We start from the raw sequence: 16,156 nt of genomic DNA, 5'->3' as shown, positions 1-16,156 counted from the left end.
TTTGTTTTAGCAGGAGATTTTGGTAGGTCAGTGGAAGGACTCACCATTTGGATGTTTTATTCTTTGTTTTAGCAGGAGATTTTGGTAGGTCAGTGGAAGGACTCACCATTTGGATGTTTTATTCTAAAACAAGTTTATTTAGTACAGTGTAAGGAGTGAAGCAGTAGACACAGCAACAAGAACCAAACGGAACATGAGGCTATGGGATGCAGGGCTCTCCATGTTGGAAAAGTCCTCATTCATTGCAATGAGCCCGTCTGTGTGTGCCCCATTGCTGGTTGGATAAAAAAAGGAGGGTAGGTTTGTGATCTCAGGTTGCAGCTAATTGTGTTGACCTTACCATTCTGATGTCCTGCTATTTTGCCAGATAGAATGGTGTGGGGTTTTTTTTTGGGGGGGTTATGCTTTTGGGGACAGACTTTTATTGAGAAACTTTTAAATTCCTGGTCTCTGATTAATGACTTCTCTCCAAACATGTCACAGCTTCCCTTTCTGCTCTGAAAGAAACCTGCTTTCTTCCACATTTCCAATGACTTTGTTATTGTGCTGTATCTCTCAGAGAAGAAAGGGCACCAGAGACATAAGGGCCTTCCCTTCCTTCACTCATTATTACAGTTCCCCCACTCCCCACCTACCTGATCAAGAGCATTGTTCTAAAGCAGCCAGCCTCCTGGGATTGACCGATTACCCAATAAAACCATCTATCTCTTTGGAAATTCTGCAATGTTTGTCTCTAATTTTCTCCATGACCCAAATAATCACTCTTACTTTTCCTTGATCATAGCTCATCTATCATGTTTATCTTCTGTAGTTAAATTGTGCCTTATCTGTCTTCTCTTTTACTATTTTCTCAAACTTACAGAAAAGCTCAAAGTACAGTGGCTTCTTCTAACCACTCAAGAGTGGTTAGCAAAAGCAGGGCTCATGGCTCTGAAAATTTTCAGTATTTCCTGCAAACAAGGACATTCTTCTCAGTAAACACAATGTACTCACCCAGACTGAGGAATGAACATTGTCAATCCTCACTATCATAGAAACCTCAGATCCTCATCAAGGATTCCAGAGTGTGTCTTAATCACAAAGGAGTCAAATTCAGAATTATTCAGAATCAAGCTTTTCATTTACTATATTTTAGACCCGTCAAGCTCTCTCAGTCTGGAAAGGGCTTTCTTTCTTTTTTAATTATTTGTTTGTTGTTTTTCATTACCTGAAAAAAATCCCAAAGATCACAGCTCAGTGATTGTCTCAAACGCCCTCAAAGTTTAGATTTTTCTAGAGTTTTCTCATGGTTGTGTTTGTGGTTTTGCTTGTTGATAATGAAGAATTTTTTTATTGTTCTTTCCATGTGAACAAGAGACAAGATTCTGAATTACACTTTTTCCTCTTTGTTTGTTATTTTCCAGACTATGAATGAAATTCAGATGCCTGTGCATGTTAGGCCAGTGCTCTAGGATTGAATTATACCGTTAGCCTTGCATTTCTGTCTTTCTGTTATATATAATTGAAATCGTCTTTTAAAGACAATATATTCTGATTATGGTATCCCACTGCCTCTCCCCCAACTCCTCCCATGTCCTCCCACCTACCCACCAATCCATACCCACACCCTTTCTTTTGCACACATTTATTAGGATACAAACAGGCACAGAAGGAAGAGGAGGAGGAGGAGGAGGAGGAGGAGGAGGAGGAGGAAGAGGAGGAGGAGGAGGAAGAGGTGGAGGAGGAGGAGGAGGAGGATCCTTGCTTTTCTCAGATAGGCTTAACATATGAGTCAGCCTGTTTTCCAATTTCCCATGTCCTTGCTTCAGGCCTCTGTGTGTTGGAATGGCATGTACTTGTCAACCTGCTGACATGTGAATTATCCTACTTCCGGTGCTGTTCGACCACTTTATTGAAAGAGTATAAACCAAGTTTCTCTATTTTTCACCACTCATTTTTCATTTCGTGTTGATAACCATGTTGTACTGCATCATACTTTCTATTACTAATTTGTCATATTATTAAAATCTGTAATTCGCTATTTTATTCAATGGTTTATAATTAATTTCACTATCTACACTGACATGCAAATATTCCAAATCTATTCCCAGGGATTTCCTTTAAGTTATCTTTGCTTTAGTTTTTTTTTTTATTAACTTGAGTATTTCTTATATACATTTCGAGTGTTATTCCCTTTCCCGGTTTCCGGGCAAACATCCCCCTCCCCCCTCCCCTTCCTTATGGGTGTTCCCCTCCCAACCCTCCCCCCATTGCCGCCCTCCCCCCCATAGTCTAGTTCACTGGGGGTTCAGTCTTAGCAGGACCCAGGGCTTCCCCTTCCACTGGTGCTCTTACTAGGATATTCATTGCTACCTATGAGGTCAGAGTCCAGGGTCAGTCCATGTATAGTCTTTAGGTAGTAGCTTAGTCCCTGGAAGCTCTGGTTGCTTGACATTGTTGTACATATGGGGTCTCGAGCCCCTTCAAGCTCTTCCAGTTCTTTCTCTGATTCCTTCAACGGAGGACCTATTCTCAGTTCAGTGGTTTGCTGCTGGCATTCGCCTCTGTATTTGCTGTATTCTGGCTCTGTCTCTCAGGAGCGATCTACATCCGGCTCCTGTCGGCCTGCACTTCTTTGCTTCATCCATCTTGTCTAATTGGGTGGCTGTATATGTATAGGCCACATGTGGGGCAGGCTCTGAATGGGTGTTCCTTCAGTCTCTGTTTTAATCTTTGCCTCTCCCTTCCCTGCCAAGGGTATTCTTTTTCCTCATTTAAAGAAGGAGTGAAGCATTCACTTTTGATCATCCGTCTTGAGTTTCGTTTGTTCTAGGGATCTAGGGTAATTCAAGCATTTGGGCTAATAGCCACTTATCAATGAGTACATACCATGTATGTCTTTCTGTGATTGGGTTAGCTCACTCAGGATGATATTTTCCAGTTCCAACCATTTGCCTACGAATTTCATAAACTCGTTTTTGATAGCTGAGTAATATTCCATTGTGTAGATGTACTACATTTTCTGTATCCATTCCTCTGTTGAAGGGCATCTGGGTTCTTTCCAGTTTCTGGCTATTATAAATAAGACTGCAATGAACATAGTGGAGCACGTGTCTCTTTTATATGTTGAGGCATCTTTTGGGTATATGCCCAAGAGAGGTATAGCTGGATCCTCAGGCAGTTCAATGTCCAATTTTCTGAGGAACCTCCAGACTGATTTCCAGAATGGTTGTACCAGTCTGCAATCCCACCAACAATGGAGGAGTGTTCCTCTTTCTCCACATCCTCGCCAGCATCTGCTGTCACCTGAGTTTTTGATCTTAGCCATTCTCACTGGTGTGAGGTGAAATCTCAGGGTTGTTTTGATTTGCATTTCCCTTATGACTAAAGATGTTGAACATTTCTTTAGGTGTTTCTCAGCCATTCGGCATTCCTCAGCTGTGAATTCTTTGTTTAGCTCTGAACCCCATTTTTTAATAGGGTTATTTGTTTCCCTGCGGTCTAACTTCTTGAATTCTTTGTATATTTTGGATATAAGGCCTCTATCTGTTGTAGGATTGGTAAAGATCTTTTCCCAATCTGTTGGTTGCCGTTTTGTCCTAACCACAGTGTCCTTTGCCTTACAGAAGCTTTGCAGTTTTATGAGATCCCATTTGTTGATTCTTGATCTTAGAGCGTAAGCCATTGGTGTTTTGTTCAGGAAATTTTTTCCAGTGCCCATGTGTTCCAGATGCTTCCCTAGTTTTTCTTCTATTAGTTTGAGTGTGTCTGGTTTGATGTGGAGGTCCTTGATCCACTTGGACTTAAGCTTTGTACGGGGTGATAAGCATGGATGGATCTGCATTCTTCTACATGTTGCCCTCCAGTTGAACCAGAACCATTTGCTGAAAGTGCTATCTTTTTTCCATTGGATGGTTTTGGCTCCTTTGTCAAAAATCAAGTGACCATAGGTGTGTGGGTTCATTTCTGGGTCTTCAATTCTATTCCATTGGTCTATCTGTCTGTCTCTGTACCAATACCATGCAGTTTTTAATCACTATTGCTCTGTAATACTGCTTGAGGTCAGGGATAGTGATTCCCCCTGAAGTCCTTTTATTGTTGAGGATAGCTTTAGCTATCCTGGGTTTTTTGTTATTCCAGATGAATTTGCAAATTGTTCTGTCTAACTCTTTGAAGAATTGGATTGGTATTTTGATGGGGATTGCATTGAATCTGTGGATTGCTTTTGGAAAAATGGCCATTTTTACTATATTAATCCTGCCAATCCATGAGCATGGGAGATCTTTCCATCTTCTGAGGTCTTCTTCAATTTCTTTCCTCAGTGTCTTGAAGTTCTTATTGTACAGATCTTTTACTTGCTTGGTTAAAGTCACACCGAGGTACTTTATATTATTTGGGTCTATTATGAAGGGTGTCGTTTCCCTAATTTCTTTCTCGGCTTGTTTCTCTTTTGTATAGAGGAAGGCAACTGATTTATTTGAGTTAATTTTATACCCAGCCACTTTGCTGAAGTTGTTTATCAGCTTTAGTAGTTTCTGGTGGAACTTTTGGGATCACTTAAATATACTATCATATCATCTGCAAATAGTGATATTTTGACCTCTTCTTTTCCGATCTGTATCCCCTTGATCTCCTTTTGTTGTCTGATTGCTCTGGCTAGAACTTCAAGAACTATATTGAATAAGTAGGGAGAGAGTGGGCAGCCTTGTCTATCCCTGATTTTAGTGGGATTGCTTCAAGTTTCTCTCCATTTAGTTTAATGTTAGCAACTGGTTTGCTGTATATGGCTTTTACTATGTTTAGGTATGGGCCTTGAATTCCTATTCTTTCCAGGACTTTTATCATGAAGGGGTGTTGAATTTTGTCAAATGCTTTCTCAGCATCTAATGAAATGATCATGTGGTTCTGTTCTTTCAGTTTGTTTATATAATGGATCACGTTGATGGTTTTCCGTATATTAAACCATCCCTGCATGCCTGGGATGAAGCCTACTTGATCATGGTGGATGATTGTTTTGATGTGCTCTTGAATTCGGTTTGCCAGAATTTTGTTGAGTATTTTTGCGTCGATATTCATAAGGGAAATTGGTCTGAAGTTCTCTTTCTTTGTTGTGTCTTTGTGTGGTTTAGGTATAAGAGTAATTGTGGCTTCATAGAAGGTATTCGGTAGTGATCCATCTGTTAAAATTTTGTGGAATAGTTTGGATAATATTGGTATGAGGTCTTCTATGAAGGTTTGATAGAATTCTGCACTAAACCCGTCTGGACCTGGGCTCTTTTTGGTTGGGAGACGTTTAATGACTACTTCTATTTCCTTAGGAGTTATGGGGTTGTTTAACTGGTTTATCTGTTCCTGATTTAACTTCGATACCTGGTATCTGTCGAGGAAATTGTCCATTTCCTGAAGATTTTCAAGTTTTGTTGAATATAGGTTTTTATAGTAAGATCTGATGATTTTTTGAATTTCCTCTGAATCTGTAGTTATGTCTCCCTTTTCGTTTCTGATTTTGTTAATTTGGACGCACTCTTTGTGTCCTCTCGTTAGTCTGGCTAAGGGTTTATCTATCTTGTTGATTTTCTCAAAGAGCCAACTTTTGGTTCTGTTGATTCTTTCTATGGTCCTTTTTGTTTCTACTTGGTTGATTTCAGCTCTGAGTTTGATTATTTCCTGCCTTCTACTCCTCCTGGGTGTATTTGCTTCTTTTTCTTCTAGAGCTTTTAGGTGTGCTGTCAAGCTGCTGACATATGCTCTTTCCTGTTTCTTTCTGCAGGCACTCAGCGCTATGAGTTTTCCTCTTAGCACAGCTTTCATTGTGTCCCATAAGTTTGGGTATGTTGTACCTTCATTTTCATTATATTCTAAAAAGTTTTTAATTTCTTTCTTTATTTCTTCCTTGACCAGGTTATCATTGAGTAGAGCATTGTTCAGTTTCCATGTATATGTGGGCATTCTTCCCTTATTGTTATTGAAGACCAGTTTTAGGCCGTGGTGGTCCGATAGCACGCATGGGATTATTTCTATCTTTCTGTACCTGTTGAGGCCCGTTTTTTGACCAATTATATGGTCAATTTTGGAGAAAGTACCATGAGGAGCTGAGAAGAAGGTATATCCTTTTGCTTTAGGATAGAATGTTCTATAAATATCCGTTAAGTCCATTTGGCTCATGACTTCTCTTAGTCTGTCGACATCACTGTTTAATTTCTGTTTCCATGATCTGTCCATTGATGAGAGTGGGGTGTTGAAATCTCCCACTATTATTGTGTGAGGTGCAATGTGTGTTTTGAGCTTTAGTAAGTTTTCTTTTACGTATGTAGGTGCCCTTGTATTTGGGGCATAGATATTTAGGATTGAGAGTTCATCTTGGTGGATTTCTCCTTTGATGAATATGAAGTGTCCTTCCTTATCTTTTTTGATGACTTTTAGTTGAAAATTGATTTTATTTGATATTAGAATGGCTACTCCAGCTTGCTTCTTCCAACCATTTGCTTGGAAAGTTGTTTTCCAGCCTTTCACTCTGAGGTAGTGTCTGTCTTTGTCTCTGAGGTGTGTTTCCTGTAGGCAGCAGAATGCAGGGTCCTCGTTGCGTATCCAGTTTGTTAATCTATTTCTTTTTATTGGGGAGTTGAGGCCATTGATGTTGAGAGATATTAAGGAATAGTGATTATTGCTTCCAGTTATATTCATATTTGGATGTGAGGTTATGTTTGTGTGCTTTCACTCTCTTTGTTTTGTTGCCAAGACGATTAGTTTCTTGCTTCTTCTAGGGTATAGCTTGCCTCCTTATGTTGGGCTTTACCATTTATTATCCTTTGTAGTGCTGGATTTGTAGAAAGATATTGTGTAAATTTGGTTTTGTCATGGAATATCTTGGTTTCTCCATCTATGTTAATTGAGAGTTTTGCAGGATACAGTAACCTGGGCTGGCATTTGTGTTCTCTTGGGGTCTGTATGACATCAGTCCAGGATCATCTGGCCTTCATAGTTTCTGGCGAGAAGTCTGGTGTGATTCTGATAGGTCTGCCTTTATATGTTACTTGACCTTTTTCCCTTACTGCTTTTAATATTCTTTCTTTATTTTGTGCATTTGGTGTTTTGACAATTATGTGACGGGAGGTGTTTCTTTTCTGGTCCAATCTATTTGGAGTTCTGTAGGCTTCTTGTATATCTATGGGTATCTCTTTTTTAAGGTTAGGGAAGTTTTCTTCTATGATTTTGTTGAAGATATTTACTGGTCCTTTGAGCTGGGAGTCTTCACTCTCTTCTATACCTATTATCCTTAGGTTTGATCTTCTCATTGAGTCCTAGATTTCCTGTATGTTTTGGACCAGTAGCTTTTTCTACTTTACATTATCTTTGACAGTTGAGTCAATGATTTCTATGGAATCTTCTGCTCCTGAGATTCTCTCTTCCATCTCCTGTATTCTGTTGGTGAAGCTTGTATCTACAGCTCCTTGTCTCTTCTTTTGGTTTTCTATATCCAGGGTTGTTTCCATGTGTTCTTTCTTGATTGCTTCTATTTCCATTTTTAATTCCTTCAACTGTTTGATTGTGTTTTCCTGGAATTCTTTCGGGGATTTCTGCGATTCTTTCAGGGATTTTTACGATTCCTCTCTGTAGGCTTCTACTTGTTTATTAATGTTTTCCTGTGTTTCCCTAAGGGAGTTCTTCATGTCTTTCTTGAAGTCCTCCAGCATCATGATCAAATATGATTTTGAAACTAGATCTTGCTTTTCTGGTGTGTTTGGATATTCCATGTTTGTTTTGGTGGGAGAATTGGGCTCCGATGATGCCATGTAGTCTTGGTTTCTGTTGCTTGGGTTCCTGCGCTTGCCTCTCGCCATCAGATTATCTCTAGTGTTACTTTGTTCTGCTATTTCTGACAGTGGCTAGACTGTCCTATAAGCCTGTGTGTCAGGGGTGCTATAGACCTGTTTTACTGTTTTCTTTCAGTCAGTTATGGGGACAGAGTGTTCTGCTTTCGGGCGTGTAGTTTTTCCTCTCTACAGGTCTTCAGCTGTTCCTGTGGGCCTGTGTCTTGAGTTCACCAGGCAGCTTTCTTGCAGCAGAAAAGTTGGTCTTACCTGTGGTCCCGAGGCTCAAGTTCGCTCGCGGGGTGCTGCCCACGGGCTCTTTGCAGCGGCAGCAACCAGGAAGACCTGTGCCGCCCCTTCCGGGAGCTTATGCAGCCTCAGGAGTGCCCACCTGACCAGGCGGTGAGGTCTCTTTCCCATGGGGTCTCGGAGCAGAGAGCTGCTGCGGGCCGGGATCCGCGGCTGTGGCTTTGCTTTAGTTTTGACAGGTCCTCATTACCCTAATCAGAAGAGAAATAAAAGCCAAAATCACAATGGAATATTACCAGTTTGAGTGGTCACTTTCAAAAATATTTTTTTTAAAATGGGTGTAAGGAAATTGGAATCCTCGTACATTATAGACAGAAATGTAAAATAGGGAAGCCATTTTGAAAAACAAGACATTTCACCAAAAGAATTTAAAATGTTTGATAGTCTTGGAGAGATCAGCAAGTACTGGAGTAAAACAGTGTCCCCTGAGCAGGACAGGACCACAGTACTCATGAACTCACTGCAGCTTGGCTGCCTGCACAGGACCTGCACAAGCCCAATCCAGTCAACATTATCATGTGATTGGAAAGGGTCCATAAGTCCCTACCTTTAATTGAAGAGATACGGACAGTTGATGGTTTCAGGTAGGGGGGAAAGTCAGTTTTCTTTGATGATTTGGCTCCTAAAATGTAGACCTGAAAGTGTCTGAACATTACAGATTGGAGCTGACGAAACACTAAACGAAACAAAGGAAAACAAAGGGAGAGGATACAGAGTTGGGTGTTAAAGGAATGGAAAAGTTCCAGGAGGAGTTAAGTGAAGGTATTCGGGATATACATGCCCTACATGAGAAGTATATGCACAGCACAAATTGAATCCATAGAGTTATAATTTTAAAGAATTTTTCCAGTGTAAAATGTAATTTCTGTGTGATTCAGGAATTCAACGTGTGAGCCTACCAGAAGAATTGAAGTCAGGATCTTGGAAAGACAGTAGCCTCACGTATATGTTCACAGCAACATTTTTTTCAGGGTAGCCAAGAGGTGAAAATATTCTAAATGTTTCTGAAATGGTGAATAAATAAAGGAAATGTTATATGTATGTGCAATAAAACAGATGGGAAGAAGTAGGGAATAACTGATGTTCCACAGGCATGTAGTCCTGATTAGACATGATGAATATATTCTAAACACCTGCGAACAGGATCTGCCTTAGTAAACACTGCTCTGTTGGGTACTTAAAAGTGTGTCAAGTACACAAACTACAATAAAAGATGAAGAATCCTTAATCTGAGAGAATGAACATACCACATTGACCACAAGTGAATATGAGTGAGTAGTTGGTCTGCTTACTTTTCAATTCTATCTATCTAGCTCTCTCTCCCTCTCTCCCTCCCTCCCTTCCTGTGTGCGTATCTAAAAAATATTAATATAGCTTTCTATTGCTTAATTCTCCAAAATATTTATTAATCCCCTCGTATTTATGGAGCAAATTGATAGACAGTAGATGAGATAAAGTAAATACTTTAAAACTCTTTTTACTTGGAAAGGTATTTAGATAATATCATTTGATATACATAAATAAAAAGGATGTCTATATATAAATACTTCCAGTATAAGATGAAATAATGTGATTACTAAAAAAATGGCACAACGTTAATAAAGACTTTAAGCACTTGCTATTCACAAAACACTCAACTAGAAATATTTAGCATGCAGTTAGTATTCACTACAACCCTGTTTTGCATGTGAGGAACAATAGGTTCAGAAGGTTGAATGTTTTATGAAGTTTACATATTGATAAAAGGAAAAGATCATAATTGAAATACAGATTTATCCAATTGCAAAACATTTACATTTCATCGTCCTGGCATTCGGAAGGTGGAAACTCTGCACCTTAGATAGAAGTCATTCCACGAAGCGAGATTAACTTTTGAGGCCTCGGGGGAAGAGGATGCAACTAACCCTGCAGACACTTGATGCACCAGGGGAGGGAGATACCCAGGCGCATCACCCTCTCAGAGAAGAAGGGGAGGGAAGGGGAGAGAACCTGTGAGGGGGAACCGAAAGGAGGGGCAGTGATTGGGATGAAAAATTAATTAATTAATTAATTAAAATAAGAACCATTCAAGTCCCTGCCCCTAGAGGCATTGCTGCTGTGTCATGTGTGTGTCAATAGGTAGCAGAGGAGAGAGGCTATGTCTCATTCATTGTTCTGACCTATAAACATCTGAATGACTAGTAGCCTAACATTCCCTGAAAAAAAGTGAGCCTGAGCCAAGTCTCATTCTACATGAGCCAGGAAACACTCCCAGATCCCAAGCAAGAGTGAGACAGAGACAGACAACCCTCACATAGGGTCTGAGACTACCACCAGACTGAGCATGGATCCCAGACAGGGAGCTAACCTAAGATGGTCGCCATGACATTGGGCATGCCTGGGAGGGAGGGGTGTGAGCAGACCATGCCCAGTACCTTAATGCATGAGCTGAATGTAGCATTCCTGAGAACACTCTTGAGGTAACCCCAGACACTCTGAGACCCTGGGTGCCACTAAGAGGAGCAAGTGGTGAAATGGAAGAGAAAGAGGAAAAGAAGGATGTGAACAGAATGAAGAGAGGCAGAACCGGAGAATTGAGCATAGTAAAGAGCAGCCTGATGTGAGTAGCCAGTGATGCCACCCAAAACCACATCTGGATTCATGGCTCAGCAGCAGCAGGATTACTTCCAAAGGCCTGGCTAATATCTCTGTTCTGAGCTGCCATGTAGGGGACATGCTGGTGTCTGAGAGCTGTGTAAACTGGCTCTGGCGGCATGAGAGAAAAGCTGGCCCTCCCCTAAGACAGATGCAGTATTCAGGAGACTGGGTTTTGCACATTGTGGGAGTTGTGGGTGAGCCAGCCCTAAGGATATGAGAGTGGGAAATACAGCACTGCCATTCATCTCCCATGTGACGGCATGGACAAGGGAGAGACAGACACCTCCCTCCTCACCCCTTGCCACCTGCCACAGGTAGGAGACCAGGCCCTGGAGTCATGAGAAAAGGAGAACTGGCCCTGCCCTTCACCAGCTGCAGCACTTGGGAGAACAGGCCCTGTACCTCTGCACCTCACCTGTGAAGCAAAGGCAGCTGAATCTGGTGGCAGGGACACAACCAAGTGGCCATGCCTCTTGTCTTCTATGTGGTAAAATGGGAAAGGAGAGCTGTCCCCTGCCCTTTGCCACCTATAGAGGCAGCAGAGCTGCCCCAAGAGCATCAGAACTGTGCCTGCCCTTCATCTCCTTCAGCACTTGGGAGAGTAGGCCCTGCACACAATCTGGCAAGCATAGTAGAGTTGGCCCTGGAGGCAGGGATTGCAGGTGAGCTGGTCCCAAGGGTGTGAAAGTGGGAGAGCCAGTGGGCTGGCCAGTTCAGATATCTCTCTCGGGCCCAGGTCCAGAATTTTGAATTGGCAAACCCCAACATCTACCCCATCAATGAACTCTGGAGAACATGAAGGGGCTGGTCCTACAGATCCAAAACTACAGGATTTCCACAAACCAGGGTAACAGCAGGATATCTGAGAGGAGTCTCAGTGAGGTTTCAGTATTGACAGAGTAGCAAAAATCAGAAAATCTCATACTAGACCAATGAGTCATTGCAATGAACATTTGCATGGACAAAAGGGTATACTGTGGAACACACTGTGACACACTACAGCTTCCATAATGTGATATTTTTCTTCTGTCTGGGAGGAAACTGCAAGGGTCGAGGATGGGTATGAGGAGAAGGAGAGATCAGTGAGTTTGGGATGCATGATGTGAAATTCACAAAGAACCGATAAAATGTTTAAGGAAATAAAGAAAAGAGCCATTCAAGCTTTGAAATCAGAGACCTGCCTAAAACCTATTTTAGTTATAAGGAAAGTGAGCCAACCTGTTTAAAAAGAAAGCCGTGGGGTGGATAAGAGTATCCACAAAAAAGGAGAAAGACCAATAGACCAAGAGAAACAGCATGAGGAGTGAGAAAGTGGATGGTTATAGATCTCAGAGTCTATATTTGACTTAAAGATCAAAGTGTAATCTAAGCAGAACTCCAATTCTGTACACACCTCCCTCGAACGTACAGCTGAATGACGTTAATTAGGGTCTGACCTGCTTTGAGGATTCACACACGGAATGGCAACTGCTACATCTGGAAGTAAATATCCATTCAAACGGATTGGATGAAGAACAGGGATTGAAGTTCTGGCCGCTGGGAAAAGGAGAGAAAATGGGAATGGTCATGGAGAAAGTAATCACGTTGAAATGAAGAGCATTTTTAGCAAGGTAAGCTACTTGTGATGAATAGAATACTAACTCTCGTTAAGAAATACTTAGCTGGAGTTAAGACATGTTTTGTAAACCTGGGGGAAGGGCAAGTGTACGGTATTCTAACTGTAATTGGAGCCGTTTACTTATAAGGGAGATGGAAATCCATGCATGGAACCTACATAGTAGAAAAGCAAAACCTAAACACTGCATGGTTTGTGGCAGGCATTCGAAAGTGATGTTTAGTGAATGTGAGCACGAATGGACGTGGAAGCAGTACCATCATACAATATAGACATTGAACTTTGCTTAAATGGCTGGGGACATATGAGAGAAAAAGACTGTATATCTGAGCCCATGAAGACCTTGATCAGAAGAAGCTTCTGGCATATCACAGGACCCCCAAGTGGAAGGGTTTCTGGAAAGTGGACTGAGGTCATCTTGACATAGCCAGCCTAACCCCTCATCCTATTCATAACCCCACAACTACATAAACCTCCTTCCAGCAACAAAATCTGGGTCACAGGAGTTAGACCTCTGTCAGCCATTTCTAAGAAATAACTGTCACTTATGTTCTAGTTCAGGACCTCATCATTTCTGTTTCTACAGTAACTCTGATTGCAAACATCAGGATGCATGGATGCGTGACTGGAAAATCACTCACTCACACAGCACTGTTACCTTCCATTCCCCTACTGCAACCAAAGATGCATATAAAGCCTGAATTCCCCCATTGTTTAAAAATGTAAACCTCTACATATGTAAGATAACATCATGTTATCTCTACACAACACACCTATATAAACACATAAACATATACTTATATATGTACACATGCAGACATATACATGGAATGTGTGTGCATACTTAAATTATGTCTACCTCTTACTAACTCCCTCCAGCACGTCACTCTGCACTCACCACATCACCTCCCAACTTCCTGCCTTCTTTTTTAAAATTTGTTAATAGTCTAATGATTCCAAATAGTGTTACCCATAGGCATATAGATGCATGAGCCATCCACTGAAACATGGTGAAAACCTACCAGAGACAACACTCGTGCAAAACAACTGATTCTCTTCCCACCTCCTGAAGGCATAAAATGCCAATAGCTCCTCTTCTAAAAGTGGGGCCTTGTGCACAACTATGCCATCCATATTGGAATTTTGACTGGTTCGATCTTATATAGGTCTTATGCAGGCAACCATGGCTGCTGCTACTTTATGAGTGCCTTAGTCCTATCATGTCCAGAGGAGACTGTTTTAAAGCAGTCCTCCATGTCCTGTGGCTCTTACAACCCTTCCACTCCCTTTTCTGTGATGTTTCCCAAACCTTCAGAGGAGAAAGTTGTGATGTAGATGTTACACTTCAGGCTGGGCACTCCGCTGTCATTTTTCACCTGTACTTTGATCAGCCGTGAGTCTCTCTATTGAATGATATGTTATTTTTCTTGCTCACATCTTAAGTAAAGATGATGTTGCTTTGTTTCTTTCACATATATGAACAATGAGGCATGAATTTTTTCCATCAAATCTTCCAAGGCTCACTTGAGCTTGATCAAATACTTCAAGAAACCTTTTTCAGAACATTATCAATTTCCTCCTGATTGTACTGACCCCGGTACAAAAGAGGTATTCTTCTCCCATAGCTTCTAAGTGAAGATCAATGAGATGACCATTTTAAGTCTAGATAAGGATTACAAGATCATCACTGAGAATGATAAGACTTTCCCTAAAGTATACTAGCGGTTTCCTGAATCAGTGAAGCTGAGAGTCCTCCTTGGACATTGACTTCCAAAGTTCTGTGTTGACAAAACATTTCTTTTTTTTAACAATTTAATAATTAATTTAATAAATATAATAAATATAATAATATAATCTCTTTTTACACTCCAGTCATTATCCCCCACCTGCCCCTCTGACAGTGCCTCATCTCATTCTTCCTCCCCATCTCCAAGAAGATATCTCCCCTACCCCAACCCTATCAGACCTCCCGACTCCCTGGGGCCTCAACTCTTTCTGGTTTTTTGTTTTTGTTTTTGTTTTTTATTAACTTGAGTATTTCTTATATACATTTCGAGTGTTATTCCCTTTCCCGGTATCCGGGCAAACATCCCCCTCCCCCCTCCCCTTCCTTATGGGTGTTCCCCTCCCAACCCTCCCCCCATTGCCGCCCTCCCCCCATAGTCTAGTTCACTGGGGGTTCAGTCTTAGCAGGACCCAGGGCTTCCCCTTCCACTGGTGCTCTTACTAGGATATTCATTGCTACCTATGTGGTCAGAGTCCAGGGTCATTCCATGTACAGTTTTAGGTAGTGGCTTAGTCCCTGGAAGCTCTGGTTGCTTGGCATTGTTGTACATATGGGGTCTCGAGCCCCTTCAAGCTCTTCCAGTTCTTTCTCTGATTCCTTCAACGGGGGTCCTATTCTCAGTTCAGTGGTTTGCTGCTGGCATTCGCCTCTGTATTTGCTGTATTCTGGCTGTGTCTCTCAGGAGCGATCTACATCTGCCTCCTGTCGGTCTGCACTTCTTTGCTTCATCCATCTTGTCTAATTGGGTGGCTGTATATGTATGGGCCACATGTGGGGCAGGCTCTAAATGGGTGTTCCTTCAGTCTCTGTTTTAATCTTTGCCTCTCTCTTCCCTGCCAAGGGTATTCTTGTTCCGCTTTTAAAGAAGGAGTGAAGCATTCACATTTTGATCATCCATCTTGAGTTTCATTTGTTCTAGGCATCTAGGGTAATTCAAGCATTTGGGCTAATAGCCACTTATGAATGAGTGCATACCATGTATGTCTTTCTGTGATTGGGTTAGCTCACTCAGGATGATATTTTCCAGTTCCAACCATTTGCCTACGAATTTCATAAAGTCGTTGTAATGATAGCTGAGTAAAATTCCATTGTGTAGATGTACCACATTTTCTGTATCCATTCCTCTGTTGAAGGGCATCTGGGTTCTTTCCAGCTTCTGGCTATTATAAATAAGGCTGCAATGAACATAGTGGAGCACGTGTCTTTTTTATATGTTGGGGCATCTTTTGGGTATATGCCCAAGAGAGGCATAGCTGGATCCTCAGGCAGTTCAATGTCCAATTTTCTGAGGAACCTCCAGACTGATTTCCAGAATGGTTGTACCAGTCTGCAATCCCACCAACAATGGAATAGTGTCCCTCTTTCTCCACATCCTCACCAGCATCTGCTGTCACCTGAGTTTTTGATCTTAGCCATTCTCACTGGTGTGAGGTGAAATCTCAGGGTTGTTTTGATTTGCATTTCCCTTATGACTAAAGATGTTGAACATTTCTTTAGGTGTTTCTCAGCCATTCGGCATTCCTCAGCTGTGAATTCTTTGTTTAGCTCTGAACCCCATTTTTTAATAGGGTTATTTGTTTCCCTGCGGTCTAACTTCTTGAGTTCTTTGTATATTTTGGATATAAGGCCTCTATCTGTTGTAGGATTGGTAAAGATCTTTTCCCAATCTGTTGGTTGCCGTTTTGTCCTAACCACAGTGTCCTTTGCCTTACAGAAGCTTTGCAGTTTTATGAGATCCCATTTGTCGATTCTTGATCTCAGAGCGTAAGCCATTGGTGTTTTGTTTAGGAAATTTTTTCCAGTGCCCATGTGTGCCAGATGCTTCCCTAGTTTTTCTTCTATTAGTTTGAGTGTGTCTGGTTTGATGTGGAGATCCTTGATCCACTTGGACTTAAGCTTTGTACAGGGTGATAAGCATGGATCGATCTGCATTCTTCTGCATGTTGACCTCCAGTTGAACCAGCACCATTTGTTGAAAATGCTACCTTTTTTCCATTGGATGGTTTTGGCTCCTTTGTC

At 41.5% G+C, this 16,156-nt stretch overlaps 1 long non-coding RNA gene and 1 pseudogene across 1 annotated transcript in view; one reads left to right on the top strand and one right to left on the bottom strand.

Moving 5' to 3' along the window:
• The window catches only part of LOC108352577 (uncharacterized), a 62,389-nt gene that overhangs the window by 13,562 nt on the left and 32,671 nt on the right, over window positions 1–16,156 (bottom strand). The window contains exon 2 of the long non-coding RNA XR_015635650.1: window positions 8,061–8,290. This is a non-coding gene — a long non-coding RNA (uncharacterized LOC108352577). The remainder of the gene's footprint in view (window positions 1–8,060; window positions 8,291–16,156) is intronic.
• On the top strand, window positions 10,173–10,292 carry LOC120096401 (small nucleolar RNA SNORA17; annotated as a pseudogene).

The sequence above is a fragment of the Rattus norvegicus genome, chromosome 13 (assembly GCF_021556685.1).
Source record: "Rattus norvegicus strain SHRSP/BbbUtx chromosome 13, alternate assembly SHRSP_T2T, whole genome shotgun sequence".
Classification (NCBI taxonomy): domain Eukaryota; kingdom Metazoa; phylum Chordata; class Mammalia; order Rodentia; family Muridae; genus Rattus; species Rattus norvegicus.
This window is presented reverse-complemented; position numbering and strand designations above follow the sequence as displayed.